The sequence below is a fragment of the Taeniopygia guttata genome, chromosome 3, assembly GCF_048771995.1.
Source record: "Taeniopygia guttata chromosome 3, bTaeGut7.mat, whole genome shotgun sequence".
In the NCBI taxonomy this organism is placed as follows: domain Eukaryota; kingdom Metazoa; phylum Chordata; class Aves; order Passeriformes; family Estrildidae; genus Taeniopygia; species Taeniopygia guttata.
Genome location: NC_133027.1, coordinates 25,337,801 through 25,359,665, shown reverse-complemented (window position 1 = coordinate 25,359,665; position 21,865 = coordinate 25,337,801). Strand labels below are relative to the sequence as shown.

Below are 21,865 nucleotides of genomic sequence, written 5' to 3'. Positions count from 1 at the left end.
GCGAAAAAACAGTGGAATGAGGAATAAAGATGGAAAAAAAGCTTCCGGATCTGCCCTTTAGAATTTATGTGGAAAACAGGAAATCATGGGAAAACTCCCTTAGTAGAAATAAAGAGATACCTTAACATCTTTCTTGCCAGGTGTAAGCACAACAAAACCCAAAGTAACCTTCTCCTGGGCACACCATTATGCATCTCCTTCTGAAGCCTTCATTACAGCCCTTTTTTTGGAGATTTCATTCATGTTATTCCAAAGGCTAGACTAATGCTCTTTGTGTTTTCCCAGTGAGTAGAGTGGAGTCTTCACTCAACCTAGTTTGCCTCCAAGAAGTTTTCTTCCTGATTTCAGCATGAGGTGTGGGAATTAAGCATGAAACCTAATCCTATTCCCATAGCCAAAGGGATATGCAGCCCATCATGTCCCGTGAAGATTTGATACCAAAGGACTGTTGTCAGCACAAAATATCTACATGAGCACAAAATGTCTACATATGTCTACATCCTTCTTTTGGGGAGGAAAGAGGGAAGGCAATGAATTAAAATGATTTATTATAACCAGAAGGTCACTCACCTTAATCTATTCATGGAGGTTTCACACTCAGTTTCCTGAGATTATCATTGACACCTCCAGGCTTCAGTGCCAATGAGAAGCCATGCTCTAACGCTTATAAGGCATACAAACTTTTAACTCATTTGCAAAAAGGGAACATTATAAAATTGTCTGACAGTGCAGTTGTTGTTGAGACAAGCATTTTCAGGACCCAAGCTTTTTGTAGCTTTGTTAAAGCTGCATATTGAGGATCAGCATGAGCGTGATATGGTAATAGAGATGAAGTAATTCACTCTATCGGTTGGGATTAAACTCCATGGTACTCAGTGCTGTTTTCCAGTTCTAACTTAGAGTTCATCTTTGCATCCTGACTACACAATTTTAAATTTCAAATTTTAAAATTCAAATGCCTGTTATTAGAATATACTGCCACCAATGACTTGTGTTCAGAGTAGCACTGTCACACAATTTTCGTATAGTTGTTCTGTGTAATTCAAATAATAACAAATGTGAAACAGTGTAACAGAGTAATATTACTTTAAGTACTTATTGCTTTAAGAACAGAAAATTCTGTTCTTGCCCATTCCAGTCACCAAAAGCTTTTCCTGAAAGATAGAAAAAATTTCTTTTTTCCCAAGTCATGACCATGTGTTCCATAAGAATGCATTTAGGAAGCTCTTTAGAAATAACCATCTATTCCAATATTTTTTTTGTAATTTTTTAAATCCATCCAGTCCAATGAAGACACCTGTACAAATTCAATTATAACTGTATTCATGGTGTAGTTACTTACTTTTTATAAAGTATCCATGAGGTTGTATTTATGAATTAAAAAAACAACTATTATGGCCTGAAACAGAAATTGGATGGAATTATCATATATAAGTGTCTCTTTTCCCTTTAGGAATTCAGTTCCAAAATGCCATGAATAGTCAGACATTGCTGCATGCTTTCCTGTTTATGAGCTAGCACTTCATGTACATCAACAACCATCTTGGTTTTGAGTAGTAAATCATTTATGAATGATGGGCTAAGTGCAATGAAAATTTCTCTCTTACTACTTAAAGGGTTAAAAACTTTGGGGGCCAAATCCTTTTCATCTTACTCACAAAACAGGTTCCATTGACTTCAGAGGGGCTGCTGAATAAGATGTACAGGATTTTGAACTCTTGGCCAAATTCTGGCAGAATAGTAGATGAAAGTGTCATACCCAGAAGGAAGACTGCTCCTCTGCCTACACTGCCCTTGGCCATGGCAAATCCATGAAGACATGTCCTAGGACATGAGACAAATACCACTGGCCATGTGTTCCTTCTCTAGCACAAGTTAGGTACATACTTCAGGCCAAAAATCTTAGGTAGATCAACAAATTCTTTGTTACCAATATAACACTACAGGTTGGCTTTACATTACTTTCTCTAAACATCTGTTTAGGCTTCAACTGCACATTGAGCCAGGATTTGGCCCTTAATATGTGACACTATTAGCTGGACTTAATATTATGTTGAATCATACAATGTAGTGAGCTATTTGTGACATTTTATGTATGACCTTCTTTTGTTAGAACTGTGAAAACTACTTGTATGTTCTGTTTTATGCGGTGGTGTTCTTTCATTGTCTGGTACCATATATTCGATCTCTACATGTTGAATAATGACATCTCAGTTGAACTTGAAATACTGTGTATACCAAAAAGAAGTTCTAAAGTACAAGGAAGTACTGTATATGGTAATATTAAGTAGAGCAGAGGACTTCCAACTGTATGAGATGCAGACTGTTAAAGCACTACAGGGATCTTCTTCAATCCTATACTAGTAGTAGGGAAAAAACCAACCAAACAAAACAAATTAATATAAGCTGTTATCCTTAAAATTCTGTATAAAATGTCCATGTATTTTATACTTGACACCTGTGCTTCAAATTCAGATCTGAAAAATAACCTGTCTTCAGTCAGTGAGAGAAGCAGTTTGCAAGGGTTTGTTTCTTGTTTATTCCTGACTGTTTAGTTGTATGGGAGAGTGCGTTAGAGATTGTGAGGGAGAAACTTGCTGTTGGAAAGTTGTGCTGAAAGGAAGGTGTTGTGTTTAGTTCTTAATCAATATCATGATCATTTAATCTCTTCTTGAAGTTAGCCTGCAAGATCATCTGTGGATCAGTCAAAAGTTCAGTAAACTTGAATCCTTCAAAGAGGGAAGCAACCAAAATTATCATCAACCAAACTCAATGAGGTATTGAAAAGGGCTTTGTGTTGAGATTTTTAAATGGCAGTTCTTGCAGAAAAAATGGATGCAATGAATGAAATTACTGAGTAAGAACATTTATATCATCCTGAAACCTAGATTAGTTTATCTCACAGTTCTAACTCCTACCAAATCATACTGGGTTTAGGAGCAATTTTTCCTTAGCAGCAGCTGGGCTTGGTAATTCTAGTTGCAAACCCAGCAGTCACACAAATAGTTGTATGAGCATGCATACATTCTTGCATTCAGTAGGACTTCTGCTACAGAAATTAATCTCAAGGAGTTATATTTGGAAAAATAAATATAAGAACTAAATCCATGAGCAGACAAACATCAATGTCTAATTATAGCAAACATGAGGGTGTTAGACAGATCCTCAACATCACCATTCACTTACCCTATCAGCACATGGCATTTTTTGAGACTCAATTATCCTGTAAGGATAATATTTCCTTGGAATGGCTGCTCAATGAAATCCTATGTATACTGCAAAGTTGTTTTTTTTTGTGGAACATATAGGATGGGAGGTGTTCTAGTCCATGGAAGGGCCAAAATGGAGACACTTAGAACTATCAGCAAACTAAAATTTTGTCGCCAGCCCTCAAGGATGTTTGAGAAAAATGTGCTGGAAAGAAGCACCTACTTCAACACATATCTTTCCATAAGCAGCTTTGCTTATGTTCGGTTACTGAGATTTTCATCATCTTTCTGATGAAAAGCAAAGATCAATTTTCAGTTGTCTATAATTTCAATTCACAGTTGAACTGAATTTTCAGTCAATTTTAACTGTTTAGCCAAGCTGGGAGATCTTTTTCAAAGTCTGAATTCACCTGCTCAGAGAATGCAATTGGAGCCAGTAGTCCTACTATAGGTTCTTGACCTTTTTACATTGAATCTTCTCTTTTGTCAAATATTTGCTTTGTATAAGTACTCATTGTAATGAGTATAAGTACACTGTAATGCACAGATTTATACTTTGACTTCTCCTTGAAAGAGGAAGATCTCTTGTCTCTTTTAGTTTCTCTTTTCTTATCCATAACTAAGTGACAGAGCACCAAAGAAGATGCACAGCTGTGAACAGTGCATAAACGCTCAACTGTGAATCTATAAAAATCTCATAGCTGATGGCCACAATAAAGAAAAGGACACATTCTGAAATGCCTGCTAGGTAAAAAAAAAGGTGAAACATCACAGAATCACAGAATATTTTGAATTGGAAGGGACACATAAGGATCACAGAGTCCAACTTTTAAGTGAATGGCCTGTATGGGGATCAAATACACAACCTTGTTAAGAAATTAGTTGCTGGTGCTCATTTGCAAGTATGACCCTGCACAGAGCTCTGTTCCTAGAAGTTCCCTAAAGAATAAAGGAAAATACATGCAATTCTATACAGCTGGTGTGAGAGATTTGGTTAATACCGGATAAGTTTTGCCATGTAAAAGACATTACTGTCTCAATGAAAATTTTCAAGAACAATATAGGCAATTAATAAACTTATGAGGAATTGGCAATTTCTGTTGGTAAGAATGGGAACACACACATTTAGATATACTGTGAAAGGAAGATGTTGTTACTCTAATTGCAGTCTTATCAGTTCCTTTACTGAAAAGAAAAGTTAAAAATATAACTTATTTGTATGAAGCATTTTCCTGGCTTATAAGTGTTAGATTGATTATACAGAAAGGTTTTCTAAGTGTACATTTTAAAGATGGACTGTGATAGCACAAGGGAACATAATACAACAGAAAAAAAATGTGTAAGTGTAATGTGAGAATGTTACTACTTAAAAACTAAAATTTGTAGTGCAGCAAGTTGTCATTAAGAGGAAAACAGCATGTTGGTATTTTTCATTGTGTGCTTTAAATAAAACTGTTGACACATGGCACAAACAAATTATTGTAATATCAATTGGAAACTGCGAGACTGCCTTTCTGACAAACGCCTGGTTGCAGTTGAAATATGCTTTGTTTTCTGAGCCCTGGGCTGATCCTTGCTTTCACATCAGCCAACTGGAATGTTTGTTACACCCAGGCTGTCAAACCACCTTCACAATAAGCTGCACAATGTGACACTGAAGCTACTTTTATTTTTCCATTTTATAACAAAGACAACAACTTGCTTTTTTACAATTAATTAACTTCACAGTCTTTTGTAATCAAAATGTCTAACAAGAAGTGATGATAAATCAGATGTCTGACTAGCAACTGAATATGTTTTCATTTGGATTGTATGGCTAACAGTACTAAAGATAAAAACATCTAAATTTCAAGGAAAAAAAAATAGTCCAAATTCTGAAGAGCAATTAAGTTGTGCCACAGATGAGAGGGTTTGAGATGTCAAAATTGTTCCCTGTGTTGTGACACCAAGGACTTGGTTCAAAGTGTGATTCTATAGGTCACAACCTGAAGGGTTACCTGGCCTGTGGCTGTGCAGGGGTCATGACTGTGGGTTCCTAAGATTTCATGATACACAAGGACACAGAGGCTTCATCCTCTTAAGATTTTCTACTTCATTACAGAATCCCACAAAGATCACTGCTAGAAAGTATACCAATAGTTATTACAGCCAATATGAGGGTTAATAAAGTGAACATGAATGAATATGAATGAATATGAATGAATATGAATTAATATGGATGAATATTAATTAATATGAATGCCAAGCTATTACAATTATTATCAGCAATCAATAATATCAGTCAATAGTATGGTGTCAATCAATACTAGCATCAAGCAGTATGGTAGTACACCCAATAACAGCAAGAGCCAAGTAGGTGTGTGCTACTACAATTACTGGAGTTTGCCACTGAAACAAACTGATCAACAATAATATAACAGCATATATGCTGAATATATATAATATTTACAGTCAGAAAAAGCCAGACTTAAGAAGAAGCCAAACCAGCCCAAAAGGGTGGAACAAACTGATCCTGGAGGGGACACCCAACCATCCCCAAAAAAAGAGAAGAAAGACCCAAGCAGTCAGACAACAGACAGTTTCCCTTCAGAACAGATCCCTGACACAGAGTGTGGAGTCAGCCAGCATTCCCACTGAATCAAGAGAATGGAGAGTTCATGATGGAATTAGCTGGGAAGTTCTCAGAGGGAGACAACTTTAGTCTGTTTTATAACAGAGAGACATTAAGTGTGTCTAGGATATTCTGCTTTGAGAATCTAAAAAATTATGTTAATTTCTGGTTTTTACTTCTAACAGGCAATAGATGATTCTGTTTTCTGATTTTTACAGCAATTTTATATCTCTACATTGTTTTCCATTTTCCAGGAAGTAAATTGTCATTACAGTCTCTTGGGTTTGCACTTATTCCTGATATCTTGGGAAGTCTGTGGTTTCTAGGTCTTTGGCTGTACTTTTCAAGGATGCTTGCAGTTCCTAGGCCTTGTCCTCAGCCTCACAATCCCAGGCCGGCAGACCTTTCTCTCTCATAATTTTCAACCAACAAAATTTTCTGTACAGCAATTTTCCTCTTCTAACCAGGTTGCTCACAGCTGGGAGAGCCAAAGCAGCCAGGTGAGCCTGCTGGCTCTGAACCAGGATCCATGCACATCTGGAGCAGCAGCTGGGCTCCTTAGGGCACCTGAAAAGTCACTGCATGCCTGTGGGTGTGCTTACCTGCACATCAAGTCTGGGAGTCAGGACTCAGTTGTCTAAATGTTCCTTGTGCAGACGCCCCAGGTGCTGCAGAGCATTTCAAACAGCGCTGGGGTGTCCAGCTAAGGCCACCAAGTCAAGCCTGGAGAAAGGGGCTTATTTGCCTCTCTGTTCCCCACACTGCAGTCCAGAGTGAATGGCTGACCCATGTGTATGCTAGTCCTGGTTGCCTTGGGTAGTGATGAGGATTTTGAGAAAACAAAAGGGATTATTTTGCTTCAAAATTCAAGGATGGTTTTGAAGAGTCAAGCCATGAGTCTGTATTGTAAAAACTGCTAGAATTAGACTACAATTAGACTGTGTAATAAAAGCAAAAATATTTTAAGCATTTTAAGTCTCGACAAATGCATTATTTGCCAGCATTACTAAAGTAAACATGGATTAAAATAGAAACTATCTGGATCCTTTATTTCTTCTATTTGCCTTGTTACTTATGGGCTGGAGAAAACTTTGCAGTTATATTTTAGAGCTTATTATGTCATCATTTATCTTCAAAAACAGTTAAACAATATGAGTGAACTATTTACTTAGCAAAAGTTGGTTTTTTACAAATGATCCATAATTTAGCTCTAGGTCTTGCATAGATTTATAGTGTCCATTATCGCAACATAAACCCAGTATGCAGAGGCCTATAAATTGGTATGCTGCTTTTTTTTATAAGATAAATGTTACTCAATCCTATGGCACCGTATTCTTTTTTCATTTGAAGGACACCATGTATTTTATAAGTAAAATTCCTAAGTAGCAAAAGAAATTCCACCTGAATATGAGGAAGAACTTAATTGTGCAGGTGACAGCGCACTGGAACAGGTTGCCCAGAGAAGCTCTACAGTATCCTTCACTTAAGAATCACCTGGACACAATCCTGTGCCATGTACTCTAGGATGACCTGCTTAGGCAGAAGGCTGGACCAGATGACCCTCTGTGGTCCCTTTCAACCTGACCCATCCCATGACTCTCTGTGAGAATAACTAAGATGAGTAGGGTCAGAATTCTGCTGCATTTAATTAGAAACGGCCAAATCGAACAGACTGCTTTTGTTTTGTGTTATTTGTGTATGGGATTATCCTGAGACAAACAGTAAATTTATTGAAGTTACTTCTCTAAAGGAAGATAATAAATTCAGATTAAAGGTCTTTCAGTCTGCAATTTGTGTTCTTTTCAGTGAAAGCAGCCACAGAACAAATCACGACTTCTCATCCTGTGTTGGGTAATGCCACCTTTTAACTATGGTGCGAATGGTTATGCAGGGAATATCTTTGATAAAGCTACTCTCCAAAATTATTACTCAGATAACCAGGAATGCCATGTTGCTTTACTGAACGTAGCAAAGCCTGCCTTTCTCAGCCTGCCCTAATGTCAGCTGAGCGCTTCTATTTCTTGCCTCTAGTCAAGGGCACAGGGCTTGCCCAGTTCATTTAGTTTCAATCCTCAATTCGGCGCCTGATGCTCACGCATCCCGAAGGATCATCACTCTAGGCGGGATCTCGAAAGGGTTTTGCTCTCCCGAATTGTTCCGGGCAGGAGACACTGGAGGGCAGCAGAGGCCGGGGATGGCGGCGGGCTCCCCGCGGGCAGCAAGCGGGGACAGCCGGGCCGGGCCGTGCGGCGGAGCCGGGGCTGGCGCGTCCCTGCCAGCCGGGCCGGCGGCCGTGCTGCGGCCCCGGGACAAGCGTGTCCCACCGGGAGGCTGCCGGCAGCGCCGGGGAAAGGCGGAGGGAAAGCAGCAAGTGCTCATGTCAGCCAGCGCTGCTGGAGGTCCGGGGACGCGGGAGAAAGAGGGGAAGTACATTCAAGTCAAGAGTTACTGCATCATGTAAAAACGTGCATTTCAGCAGTGGTCTGCCCACTGTCCCTTCTCTCATGTCCATCTATTGTCCGTAAACATCCTGGGAGTAAAGATTCGTACCTCTAGACGATCCTATCAGGTTCTTGCCATGATCCTAAAAAAGCAGAGTGCAATTCAACAAGGATGAGATTAAAAAAATCCCATTCGCTAAAATCAAAGTGCACAATGTTGCATGAGGCTTGACAACATTAGCATCAGGGAAATGCTTATTGGATTCAGAATTTCTGGTCACTGCAAGAGAGTATCTACCATCCCTGCTTTCACAGAGAAAAGGACATAGTCTTGACTGGGGAGGACATACAACTTTCATGGTTTTGGCTCAGACCAGGGACTTGGTTTGCATGTTGTAGATACATGATCTCACCATCAACCTATCTGAAAGTTTTTCAGTCACCTCTGTCAGAGCTGTTCCAGTTTGAATTCATAACTTTATACTTCTTACCCTTGCAGGGTAGGGAATACATTTCTTTTCAGCTTCTCAAGCCAGTCTGCTAAATGCTAGACAAGTTCTTGCAAGAACATATTTTGCTTTCATCCCAGTGCAGTATGAACACATTTTTTAAATTACATTCAGCAGATGGGAAAAATAGTTATTTCCTATGCTGCTGGGAGAATGGTGCAGCCAACAGATTCCTGGCCCAGCTGCTGCTCTAAAGCTGTTACGCTGGTCACTGCATACACTTGAGAGTTCAGCCAGTGAATTACAGTTTGCTATAATAAGAATATTTTGCTTTCCATTAGATCACACTCGGTGGAACAACAGCAAATGCACTGAAGCCATCAAAATGGCTGTCAGTAACATTTCAGGGTCCCTTTGCTTCATTGCTGGTGTCAAACAAGTTCTGGCAAAAGGACATCTTGGCCACATTGTCAGAAGTAACACATCAGCTTTTCTGATGTGATAGGCCAGGTGAACTGCACAGCACTTAGACTGCAAAGGAATCTTAACAAAGCTGAAAAAATGAAAGCAAAGATCATATATCATGTATTAAAACTCAATGCAGAGCTCTCTTAAGGTATTATGTGAGTAATAACACCTTAAGATGTTAGCAGCAGCTTGAATTCTTCTCACAAAATTCTTTGAAACAAAAGATACACACGTCTCCTGGATGGGAATTGTTGCAGGGAATCACAGCAAAGAGACTGATTCATGCAGCAGAAGCAGAGCAGGAGGCTATGTCAGTTTGGGTCACTACCCAGAAGTGGGATCTGTTCTTATGAGAAGTAACTGTTCAAAGAATTCTCATAGGATCATATCTCTTTGGAAGGGCAGACCACTTAAAAAGGCCAGATCAGTCATGCAAGTCATAAAGCTGAGGAGTTGCAGGTATTAGCTGCTGTGCAAGCTAAATGCTTTCATATCTGCCACTGGTCCTTTGAAACACTCAGGACAACCCAAGGTCAGGAAGCATAAATTTAGACATCTATATATGCACTAGACATTAAACCTTCAGTTACAGGCAGTACAGTCGAAGGTACACTGTCAGCCAATGCAGGCACATAAAGTGATTTATTCGGTCACAAGTCCTACTGTAGGATAACCCAAGCTGCTCCTTAGGCTTTACTGACTGTATTGGCTCGAGACAAGATTGACACATAAATGTCCAGCACTGCCTGTGTGTTGGGTGGGTGTCCTGTCTGGCACCCAGCCATCCCAAAAGGACATGGGTTTCCTTTATGTTTTAAGTGCCAAGCACATTTCAGACTTCTTAAATTCATCCAAAGGCACTAACATGTAGGCAAATGAATCAAACTACTGGTTTCCACTGATCCATTCATCTCCACAGTCAAAATAAAGACAGAAAGCATATTTGTATCTTTACCTACATGTAGGCATGTTAATTTAAGAGCCTCCATCTTGATATTACCTGGTTTTTTTCTGCCCTTGAAAATTTTGTTGGCTAGAAGTTTCATTTTGAAACTGTTGTGTCTTTTAATTTTAGAAGCTCCCATGCTTTGTTTCACTTACCTGAAATATGTCCATCAACAGTTCACATTCTCAAGACTTAACAGGCTGGTGCAGAACAAATACATGTGCACACAGGTAGCTCTAGAGACTGCATTCAAATTTTCCTAACTCTGGCTTACTTGTGTTTTGCCAGAAAATCCCTGGAAGGCAGCCTTGTGCTCTCTTTCAGCATACAGGGACAAAAAGTGCACTTATGGGGAGTTATGGGTGACATGAGAATTAATGTGTTCAAGAACATCAGAAAAAAAACAGTAAAATTAGTTCAAAGGAATGGTCAGTATTAATAACCAAGGACATGTACAGAAGCAATCAGACTAGAAAATGCTGAGGGATTAGTTCATTTATATCATGACCAGAAGGCCTCTGCTCCCTCTGCAAGAGGATGGCAACAAGGATGTCATATGGGCCATGCTTCCTTCCACTGTGCCATGAGGAAGATGAGGATACCCAAACAGAGGTATCATGGACAAGAGACAACAACCTTGCCAAAGTTTTATGGAGAACAAAGCTTTTGAGGTTGAGATGAGGATCTGGCATTCACTGATCATCATGCAGCATTGGACTCTGGACCAAATTCTGGTAAAGATCAGTTTGGGAGTGATTGTTCCAGTTCATTTGGTTTGAACTTTTCCTCCGAGCCTGCATTCTTTTGTTTTTGCTGGAATGAAACACAAAACAAAACCTGCCTGACATTCAAACGGCTCTGCTGATGACTCACTGACCCACTCCACGGCTTTAAGCTAGTAATTAGCTCACTTGCTATCTCATCTGTGCCTTCTGAAAAACAGGGTAATGAGTTTTTGCTGATAACGAAAAAGTGAACATGATTTGAATTGTTCCCAGAAAGTAAATTACTAAATAAATATGCATTAACAAGTGATCCTAAGACAAGAATTTGCTTGTGGGAGCAACTGTATTTTCACTGAGGCCAGTCTTGAATAACATCCTGGTTTACAAAAGGCGGAGAGTCACTGTGACAAAGCACAAATTGCTACCAAGGTTATTTAGGCGACTCTTTTCATTCAACGGTATCACAGGGATCAGCAAACCATGTGGCACATTCTTCAGTTTTGTCTCCTCCTTTTGTTGTTGTCTGTGGCTGCCCCTTTTGCAGGTACAGCTCGATCCTGCTTCTCAAACTCCTTCCACATATAACTGAGTGCCCAGCTTAACCAGGCAACTTTGCGGTTTCAGCACGTTTTAGAGACACTGTGGTAACAACTTCAAGACCCTTCAGTTTACAAGGAGCACCACTAACATTGACACATTCAGGATAGAACTAGTACAGTGGTATATTCACATTTATTTACTTGCATTACCATACATTTTATAGACACAGGCAGGTGTGTTGACTACATTGTGCTCAACAAAAGGTCTGAACAGAAGTACTTGGACTGGGAGCCATGAGGTAGAAAGTAACAGGAAACAGAAACAATCAATCGGAGGCAGCAGTTTCAGTATAGCAACCACTCAATTATCATCGACAGTTTAGTGGACCTGAGGACTTTCAGAGAAAATAATTAGGTGGCTATGAGGTGTTTACAATGACTTTTTCAGAGAAGAGCGAATGCTTCTTGAAAAAAAGCATCAAAAGCATGTGTTTGAAAATTATCAGTTAGGAAATGGAAAATTACTAAATTGCATCATAAGCTGATCAGAGGTAGGGCTTGACCTCTAAATACTGAAGGGGTTATTTTAGAAGTTGTTTTATCTGAGCAGTCACAGCACACAGAGTTGTGGTGAGTTCCTGGGAATAATCATTTAATTCTGCAAACAGTAAACCTGGTGAAGCCTGGTTTATTTTGAACTCATGTTTTATTTTCTTATCCGCCCAACTCAACAACCTCTCCTAAAGCTCTTTAAGAGTTTCTCCTCAAGTCAGCTGTACGTCTTCAGCATGTTTCTTCTCATGACCTCTAAATACCATCTAGCTGAAGGGCTCCCTGACAAGGGGCATGTTCTGTCTCGCAGCCTGATACCCGCGGTGAGTGCCCCAACCACTGCAGGTGAGCACACACTTCAGCTTTGCCTCATTAAATTTCCTTTCTTATGTAGAGACAGTCTTCAGAAGTCGTGTAGAAAACCCCACTATTCTTCATCTCAGATGGTCATTCCAATGAAGCTGAAAAGACAGAAAGGCACTCTTAGTCCATGATTCATCCTATCCCAAAATAGCTATCTAAATCGGGTCATTTGAATCATGGTTAAACATGCCAGCTGGTCTCCACTAACTGTAAGGGCAACCAAAGGGATTATCTCAGATGAAGACATTGGTACTACAGAAGTCTAAACTTAGGTGAAATGAATCCTACTGTAATTCTTTTGAGCTCTGTGTCACTTCATGATGTTAAAGAGTGGTGGTTGGTTTCAAAGCTTGTAGAGTGGGACAGATGGATGGACACTGTGATCACTGAGTCTTCCTTCATCTGAATGCTAGGCTGAAAAATCAAAAAATCTTCCCAATGGGAAGAATGAGAAAACAAAAACGTGTTTGTGCATATTTTCACAGAGGAAGATGCTACATTTTCTACCACTTTTTTGAGCTGCTCAACAGCCCCTGTACATGTGTGAGTTGTTAGAGTAAGGCACTTCAATGCTGGTGTCACCACCATCTTCCCACCAGATAAAATCAATGCATGTTGACAGCAAGTATCAAGTTGCCCTCTTCCACAAAGGTGAAATTAGTTCACTTACCTTTTTGATTTTTGTAAGCTTTTCCAGGAGTTAATGTATATTTTTCTAGTCAGAGATAAAGAAATAAGGTGATGAAAGAAAGAAGATGAAAGAGAGGTATTGGTTCCAACAACATCAGAATATTTAGTTGTCCTGTATTGCAAAACAGAAAAAACAACAATTTACTAATAAAGGACCTTGAAACTTTTTCTTGCAATGTCCTCTTTTTAGGACAGCCCAAGTTTCCACATGCCTCTTTCTCTAGCCCTGGAGCTAGCCTGCAAAATCCTTACTACAGGCTAGTGTGTAGATGCAGAGGTGCCCACAACTCTGTCTTGGTTTCTCAACACACAAAGAAGTCAATTTTATGCAACTTCGTTGTGAAAAGCCATCCTGAGCACACAGTTGTACAATAAATGCTCATGACTTACCTTGTGAGTGAAATTCTGGGACAGCTGGGCTTGGGGTACCTCCCAGCATGTCCTACACACCATTTTGCATAGTCGTGCTAGGCTGCCACGTGCCCACCTCTGCAATTTTTGTGGCTGCCTGGGAAATGCTGTCTGAGGGCTCCTGCTCATGCTGCTCCAGCACTTCCATTATGCTTGTGGCATGCTGTGGCATGGGGCTTGGTGCTCATGTGTGCACCATCCCAGCACAGGGAAGTAAGAATCAGAAAAATTTCACAAGTGCTCACAGAGCTCTACTGGATGTTGTTGTCACTGTCCTCAGGTTAACAGCTACCTCCAGGCTCAGCCATCCCATGTAACCTCACCCAGTGAAGAAGCACAAGCTCCCAGAGACCACCCTGCATCCTCCTCCCTGGTCCCCTGAGAGACAGTTCTCTCCCTCCCCTCGAGCTCTGCCTCCTGTGAGCACACATGTCCACATGGCTGGATGAAAAAACACATTACAACCCTGAGCCAGATTACAGCTGTGGTTTTGTTCCCATTCGCTGAGACTTCAGTTGGATTAATTCCTTTGTTGTTCAGACCAGGCTTGTGCAAACTCAAGGGAGAGGGTAGGAATGGGCAGGAGGGAATCAGCACTGTATCTTTTAGTACCAATTCTGGCAAGTTTTAGCTTAAAAATACAATTCCTACGCCCAAACCAACTTCTTATCCCTAGCAGAGCAATCCTTTTCAGCCTTCTCTCCATGAATGTGGAGGGCATATCTGCTCCTCCAACTGGGCCACCCAAATCATACAGCCCTCAAAGAGCAGCTGCTCTTAGAACTGGAATGCAAACCGAAAGTGCCAGAAGAGGAGGTTCTGAAAGCGTTTGCTTCAGACAAGTCACCAGGTTTGTGAAAAGCTAAACAAAGCAGTCAGCTGCCTGCATTGCATGGGAGCCTCATGACAACCCTCAGGAAACAGTATAGAGCTTTTTGTGTTATTTTAATTATGTTTCAATTTAGTAGTGACTAAGCAAACTCTTGCTCTTCCCTCTGCAAAAAGAATTAGTAGGTTTGAGCTGTATCAGACCATGACACATGTGATGGTGCTCAGTGACACAGGCAAGAGAGACCCAGAGAAGGTGCCCTTGCTCCAAGAGGGCTCCTGAACCAGCCTGGCCCTGTGCTGCTGAACTCATGGAAAACATTGCTGCTGGACGGTGACCTGCCCACAAACACTTTGAGGCTTCCTCCAATCTCTGTGCACCCCCCTTCTCCCTATAACTTTGAAGTGCAATTGAAAAAAAAAAAAAAGTCACCTGAATTTAATTCCTGAAACTACTTTTTCTCCTGAAACTGCACAAGCTGTGCTCTGTGGAGTACCACAATTCTATTTACATCTGCATTTTCCGCTTGAAGGCTTTGGAAATAATTGATAGTGCAAAAGATTAAAATAAACCAACTCACCAGACAGAAAATACTTCTTGCCATAATTATCTCTTTTTCTGTCTTAGTATGTTTCCTACCAGTTTTGGTTGGAAAGTGGCAGAGTTGATGGCAAATTTGATCTGTCAGTCCAAAAAAGGAATTAAATTTGTTCGGTCAATCCAAAAAAGGAATTAAAGTCACTTAGGAATAGCAGGTGCCACCTGGAAAACAAGCAGAGGACTTAAAAATATTTATGGGTAAATGTATTCATTTTTGCATTCCAGAAGGCTCCCTTTGGTCTCTCCTGAAGATAATACATTAACATTAGGATGAAATATTGACATGCTGTTCAAACTTTTCACCTGAGATTGAATTATAAATCACAGAAGCTGAGTCACTGGTCTTTTTATTAGCTCAGAGAAACAACATAACATCACTCAAGGACATAGACCAACCAATTTTCTCCAAAGATAAGAAACTGATTCATTTTTTCTGGAAAAAAAAAAATAATTCCTTATCTTTCTGGCTTCATTCGGGGATACATCAACAGAAAACCAATATGAATTGATAAAAAAGATTTCTTCATTTCTTACAGAATATTTGATCCTTTTAGATTATTTCAAATAGCACCATATTGGGTCAGAAATTCCTGACTACCAAGGAATTGGAAACCTGATTCTCACAGCACTGCTGCCATGTATTGATGTAATTTACCATGGAAAACACCCTGTATTAATTATAGATAACCATGGTATGGCCAAACAATACAAAAAACACATCCACAAATTTTAATTGTTTTAAACTCCAAGCAGCCTAAGATCTAAGCAGAGATTTTAGGGGAGCATGAGAACAGCTAAACTAAACATCTTTTTAGTTCAGATGAAATTGTTCAGATTGACAGAGGGAGCAGGGAATGTGGTCAGTATTTTCTAAAATGCAGCATCTTATGGGTTTATTATAAAATAGTGGTGTTAAACTTTCAGAAGCAAAGACCCTTGTGATGGGTCACTAATTAACATACAGCTTGATCCAGGGGAGCTCCTTTATTTGGTCAGTGCTTGCTGAAAAGCAGCTGAATATTTCTGTGTATTTTTGACAATTACATTTACTTTTGGTACCATCCCCACAAATAGCAATGTTCCATTTCAAAGTTGCAGTATCTACTTTTAGATCTCTTAGTATTTCAAAATGATGAGAATATTTAAAATGAACTACATCCTTAGTGCAGTCAATCAAATATTTCCCCATCAACTAGGACAGTTCCTATATTCTGATTCCTCTCTCAGGTTTAATTCTGTTTTGGATTCTGCTACTGAGTGGCTCTGTACATCTTGAGGAAGTCGTTGTGCAAGTGGGACAACAAATGCAGAAATACGAGATGCAGAAACTTGCTTCCTTCACAAGTACAATATGCAGCTGAATAGCAGCTATTGTCTTTATTTTACAGTGGACAAAATCATGTTCTGTTTCTTAAGGAATGATAAAATCAGGACATAAATGAATATAGTGTTTTCTGATTGGTACCATATACAAATCCAGCATCATGTTTATAGGAAAAAGTGTCCAGTGATTCTCACCTGAAGTTCTTCATTTGACTTTGCAAGACTTCCATACAGCTGAAAATTTTCACTCTTGGTATCACTAAGAGTGCCCGTGATTAGAAATGTTGACAAAAATAGTTGTCATTACTGAGAACAAGATATAAAATACACCTTCTTTATGGAGATGTTCAGTCACTGTTGAGAACACGACCAGGTGGGAAACATGCTATTTCCTAGGCTGACAGGACTACAACTGGTCCCTTGGGAAGCTCTTTGATAACTATGAACTTGATTAAGAATTTCCCACTTGGCAAGGTGAGGGTTGCACAATATGAGAAACTCCTCAAATTCCAAGGACACAACAAATATGGGTTGGAAGTGCTGAGGGGGCCCTGCTCCTCCAGTCTGTGGAAGTTTACAAACCAAGCAGGGACTGACAGATGTGCCACCCCTATACAGTAATGCTGCAGCTGCTCTGCCTGGGGCAGCTTTATGCTCTTGTGAAGGCTCCAAGGCAAGGATCAGCACACGGAGCCAATGGATCAGCACAAGATACACACTTATCACAAAGAAATTATGAAAAGCAAATACTAGACAGTTCTGTGCTCAGTTAATCTCAGGTTCTTCTGCAGTTGGGAATAAGCAAGTTACATTTATCAGCATATAAGGTGTCAAAGGCAATGAGAACACAGATATCTTAGCATCCTTTTGGCCCAGACTCCCTGGGCAGGGCAACCTGTCTCTGAGGGCAATTCAAAGGGCAGAGGATGTGTTATTAATCAAAAGCATCCTAACTAGCTGACTTAAATTACATAAATGACAACATGAGTAGTGTATTCATAGGAGTCCTGCATTTTCACCTTCCCAATTTTGTGAAACTATGAGGTTATCCACACACACCACCCAAGCAAAAATGGCCCTGCACTGAAAGAAAATTGTTATTGCAAAGTCAATACCTTTAATATCATGAAATGCCAGAATTAAGCTTGCCTTTAATGTGATATCCTGTTGTGTACATATGATGATGTGCCTTTTAAATTATACAACTGCATCATGCTTCTTTCAAGAGATCCCTACTTCATTCACTACACAGGAACAGGTGAGATTTCTTAATGAGATTCTAGGCAGGATTTTTATTAGCACAGATCTTCTACTCCCTCTTTTGTTTACTGAACTCACTCTCAGTACAGTACTGAATAGGAAATTAAAAATGTAATATTTTATGTAATTATTCTCAAAGTTCAAGTCAACTGCAGCTGAGTTCTATGACTCAGAAATCCAAGATGGTTAACTAAAAAATGCAGACTAAGCAAGCTGTGAAAACCTAGTTTTCATGTCTTGTGTCCCCAGGCTGTGTGAGATTGCCATGTCTAGCTGCATTTACTGTGGCAGTACTCTTACCCTCATTGAAAGTTCTCCACTCAACCCTAAAAGCTGAAGTTTCAGAGAGCAGCATATTTCAGCTCAGCCCCAGAAAATACACATTTTTTTACTGTCACTGGGCACAGGTACACCAATGTCCTCAGGCTGACTGAGTGACTGTAGGATGTGTTTGCACAGTACAGACTACAAAGAATACCTGAAGGTATCATAGGGAAATATGAAGTTGAAAACTTGAAATTCCCTCTGATCTATACCAAAACAGACCACTGTATCCAATGTCTACATGCACAGACAAAGAAGAAAAGAATTCCTTTCTTCAAAGGAAATTTGTCTACCTGAAGGACATATTATTCCTTGAGTTTTGGTTAATCTGTCCACTTGAAGGTGGACCATTCCTCCAGTTTTCCAGGAGACAAAACATGAGGGATGCACTTGTGCAGCCAGAAGCACTGGGCTGAGAGCTGCCTGTAAGGCAGCAGCAACTGCAATGTGGGAACCTGGACCTTCAGGCTGCCAAGAAGTCCAATATGGTATACCAAAGGGAAAAAACATCACAAATAGCCCACTTGTTAAAAAAGGAGTGGAAACCATAATCCATTTAAGAGTTTCAGAGGAGAATACGTTAAGAAAAACCAGCAACTACCTTCTCTGTGTGGGTTAGCTTTCACCCATGACTTCTTAACACACTATCTCTAGGGTGTGTTTCTTCCAAGGAAGATGCAGGTTTTCACATGTAGCTGCCTTTTTGAGTGCCTGGCACATCGCAGCCTGCCTCCAGCCACAAGGCAGAGGGCACAGAGGTCCAGTAAGTCCTGTGTTGTGTCTTCAGCCCTGTGTGGATGTCCTGGCCACCCTCTGCAGTTTATATCCAGGCAACTGCCTTGTTCCCCAGCACGCACAGCTGTCCCTGTTTTGGCATGAATTGCCCATGCAACTGATGTTCCCATGTTCCTGCCACTGCACCTGCCCAGCCAAAGCAGGGTGCCAGAGGCAACAGTGAGTCATTGCCATGCTCACCCCAAGACATGTTGCATGAGGAAGACAGGTTCTTGCTGTGTTTTGTTTATAATAGGGCTGAAGCTGCACTTCCCACAGAGCTTAAAAAGTGAACAAGAAAGCCTCAGGTGACATTTCAAGGGAGGATAGCTTGGGAGGTGCCTTTTCTTTTAAACTAACCTCAATAGAAGAATGAGGATATAATCAGATAAGTGTCAAAATAAATGATGAATTCACACATCAGATAACTGACCCAGTTTTGAAAGAATATTGTACTTCATTATTTTAGATTGAAATAGAAAACAGGATGGTCCAAAACTTAAGGGATTAAAACTGCCCCAACTGCAGCCAATGGAAATATTCTTTCACTTCAACAAAAACAGAAAATGTCTTCAGTTGATCTGGAAAAAACTTCAAAATACTGGAGTGATTACTAGTTGCTGCCAACCATTAACTTTCCTTCTTTTCCTCCAACTGAATTATGCCAAATCTTTCATGGGCAGTACGTTTCATTGCCATGTACTTATTTGTTGTCTTGCTTTTCTACAGATTTTTGAGAGAAAAATGGAAAGCTGATCTGTTTCCAGAATTTATGATGGGGGGAAAAAACAGCTAAAAAATAAGGGGAGGAAAAAACAGAAGAAAGCCTACCTTTGTCCCAAGGAGCTGGCAAGAGACATTATCACCTGGAGAGAGCTGAGGGGCAAGCTTACAAAATATGCCACTACTAATGACAACTCTCCCTGACAGCAAAGCCTTGTTGCTGGTGTCTCACTGATCTGCCATACTGCAGTCCCAGCTTTACCCACTGAGACCCAGGCTGTGAAAGACAAAACCATAATGACCAAGATAACATGCATATGCAGGATGATGCTGGACTATGCATGAACAGAATTTGACCATTTGTTATTCAGGAGTAGTGGCACTTTACAACAAAGAACATTAACCCCATTTCCATTGCTGTAAAGCTCTTGTTTAGTTTTTCTCTTCCTCTCCCTAGACCCAGATCCAGTCACATCCTTTGTATTAACTCTGCGCTCATCAGTACATTCATGCCTTGAGTCAACTCCATAGCTAACAAACGATTCACCTTTTTTCCAGTTTAATATTCTTCTCAATTCCAGTAATTAGAATTGGCTTGGAGCAGGGTCAGAAAACACAAGCCAGTGCATGTAAGGGGAGGTAGGCTGAGGCCAAGGGAGAAGGGCACAGAACCTCTTTAAGTGGAAATGAGCTGTTAGAAAATCTCACACCCAAATATGTAACTTTACCTGTCCAGCTTTGCTGCAGACACTTTAATTCTTTGTTTTGTGTTCTGCAGGCTTCTCCTAATAGCCATCTGCAGCCTGACAGTAATTATAAAGCCTGACTCAAAGAATTGATCAATAATGTGATAAGGTGAACAAAAAGAACTCCAATAGAAAGCTACCATTTCAATATGTTTAGAGGCCTAAAATGTTTCCAAAGTACTTAGCCGTCCTTTGAGAGCTGCACATGCCTGTTTAGTGGTAGCATCTTTGTCTTTGAGAATCTATCCCTTACCTCTCAACAACCTCCTGGGTCATTTAGGACCTCATCTTTCTTTCTGCAACAAAGGCTGAGAAACAAGTGTGGTAACACCACCAAAGACCCTGCAGCCCATGATCTATAGCTACTTCCAATAGCGGTGTATATGCAGCATATGGAAGCAGCAGTGAGACAGCAGCTGGGAGCTGTTCCCTCACATAACTCAGTTTCTCACTGGGAAAAACTATTCAGCTTATATTCCACCCATTTCTCAATACCTGAAGCTCTATCCAGAAATACAAGCTACCAAAGAAAGATTAAAATTGAATGTAAAATTATTCAAATACCTGAACTATTAAATGGAAGGCCAATGTCATCTTTCTTGATATAGCCAGTCTATTTGCAAATTGGCAGTTCAGCTTCACTAGTATTTGCTGAGCTAGCTAACAGCGTTTTTCATTTGAAATGCCTGGAACAAGTTTAGGCTTATTAATAAATTCAGTCTTCTGTTACATGTAGTAATACACAAGTTTTTACTTGGGATTTTGAACAAAGCTTTCATGACATAGTTAAAGCCTTTTCCTTGGTGGAGTGCCACAGAATTACATAGCTTTTATGAAAAAGAAGATTAAAGCACACTGGAGTAATGAGAAACCTGAGAAGAGCAAAAGTTTCTCAGGGCGTGATCCATTTGACCAAGACTTGCACACATATATACATTAAAATGGAGGTTATAACCAGCATTAGACTGAATTATTTTAAGCATGGAATCTTTCAGCTGTATCTGCTGTTCTTCCTTCTTGCTCTGCTGCTGTATGCCCCCAACAATCTGCACTGAGGGAACCTTGCAGCCTCCTCTTCCTCTTTGTACCAAGCATGGATCCATGTAGGGCACAAACCCAACAATGCTGCCTTGGTGCTGCTACCCAACAGCCATGGCTTTGGAAAGAACCAGCAGGCAGCAGTAGTACAACAGGCAAAACCTGGGAATCCTGGGGTCAGCGCCACAGAGCGTGGGAGAGCTGCAGGTTTGGCAGGCAGATGGTTGCTCTTTTACACAACTGTGCAAAGTACAGTTGTTGTGATAAAACATTACAGTTCATGACAGGTTATTTGGGGCAAAGGTTACATTTCCTGGAGTCTTATCTTGCTGCCTAATGCATTCCTTGGCAGAAATGGGAATTTGGACAAAGATTAAAGTAGTAGGAGGCTGTATTGCTGTTACTGGCAATTAGGAGAGGTTAGAAATGTGAGGCCTATAATAATTTACAGGCATAGAGAGAAGCCAGGCAGTTCTTTTCTATAAACCTCAAATACTAGAAAAATGAAGCCTTGGGGAATTTGGTAATGGGAAGCATGGTTTGGGTTCCAACTCTTACCTGGCAGTGCAGCTCACTGGCTCTGCTTTAATTTCCCAGCCTGTAAAAAACCTGAAAAATTATATTAAAATGGATACAAAAGCTGCTACAAATGCATCTTACTTAGGAATTCTACTTTTTTTTTTTCACTAAGGATCAGTACTTTATTCTTAGCTGCTAAACTTTATGTAAAAAAATATGCTACAGCTTGAGTGTGGCAGGAAAGATGAGACAGTTGCTAAAGAGAAAAGTATTATTTATTTATTCTGCTTTTCAACTAGCTTTTGAATGTTCCAACCCACATTTA

General features: G+C 40.2%; 1 long non-coding RNA gene across 2 annotated transcripts; it reads right to left on the bottom strand.

Moving 5' to 3' along the window:
• Positions 1-11,562: 11,562 nt before the first annotated feature.
• Positions 11,563-21,571, bottom strand: LOC140683658 (uncharacterized). 2 transcript variants are annotated; one of them, XR_012054882.1, is made up of 3 exons: positions 19,346-21,571; positions 12,974-14,995; positions 11,563-12,401 (listed from the first exon to the last, which is right to left on the bottom strand). It is a non-coding gene; the product is annotated as an uncharacterized lncRNA (long non-coding RNA). The 2 variants fall into 2 exon arrangements; XR_012054883.1 differs by lacking the exon at positions 19,346-21,571 and adding an exon at positions 16,352-19,339.
• Between the last annotated feature and the right edge of the window lie 294 nt (positions 21,572-21,865).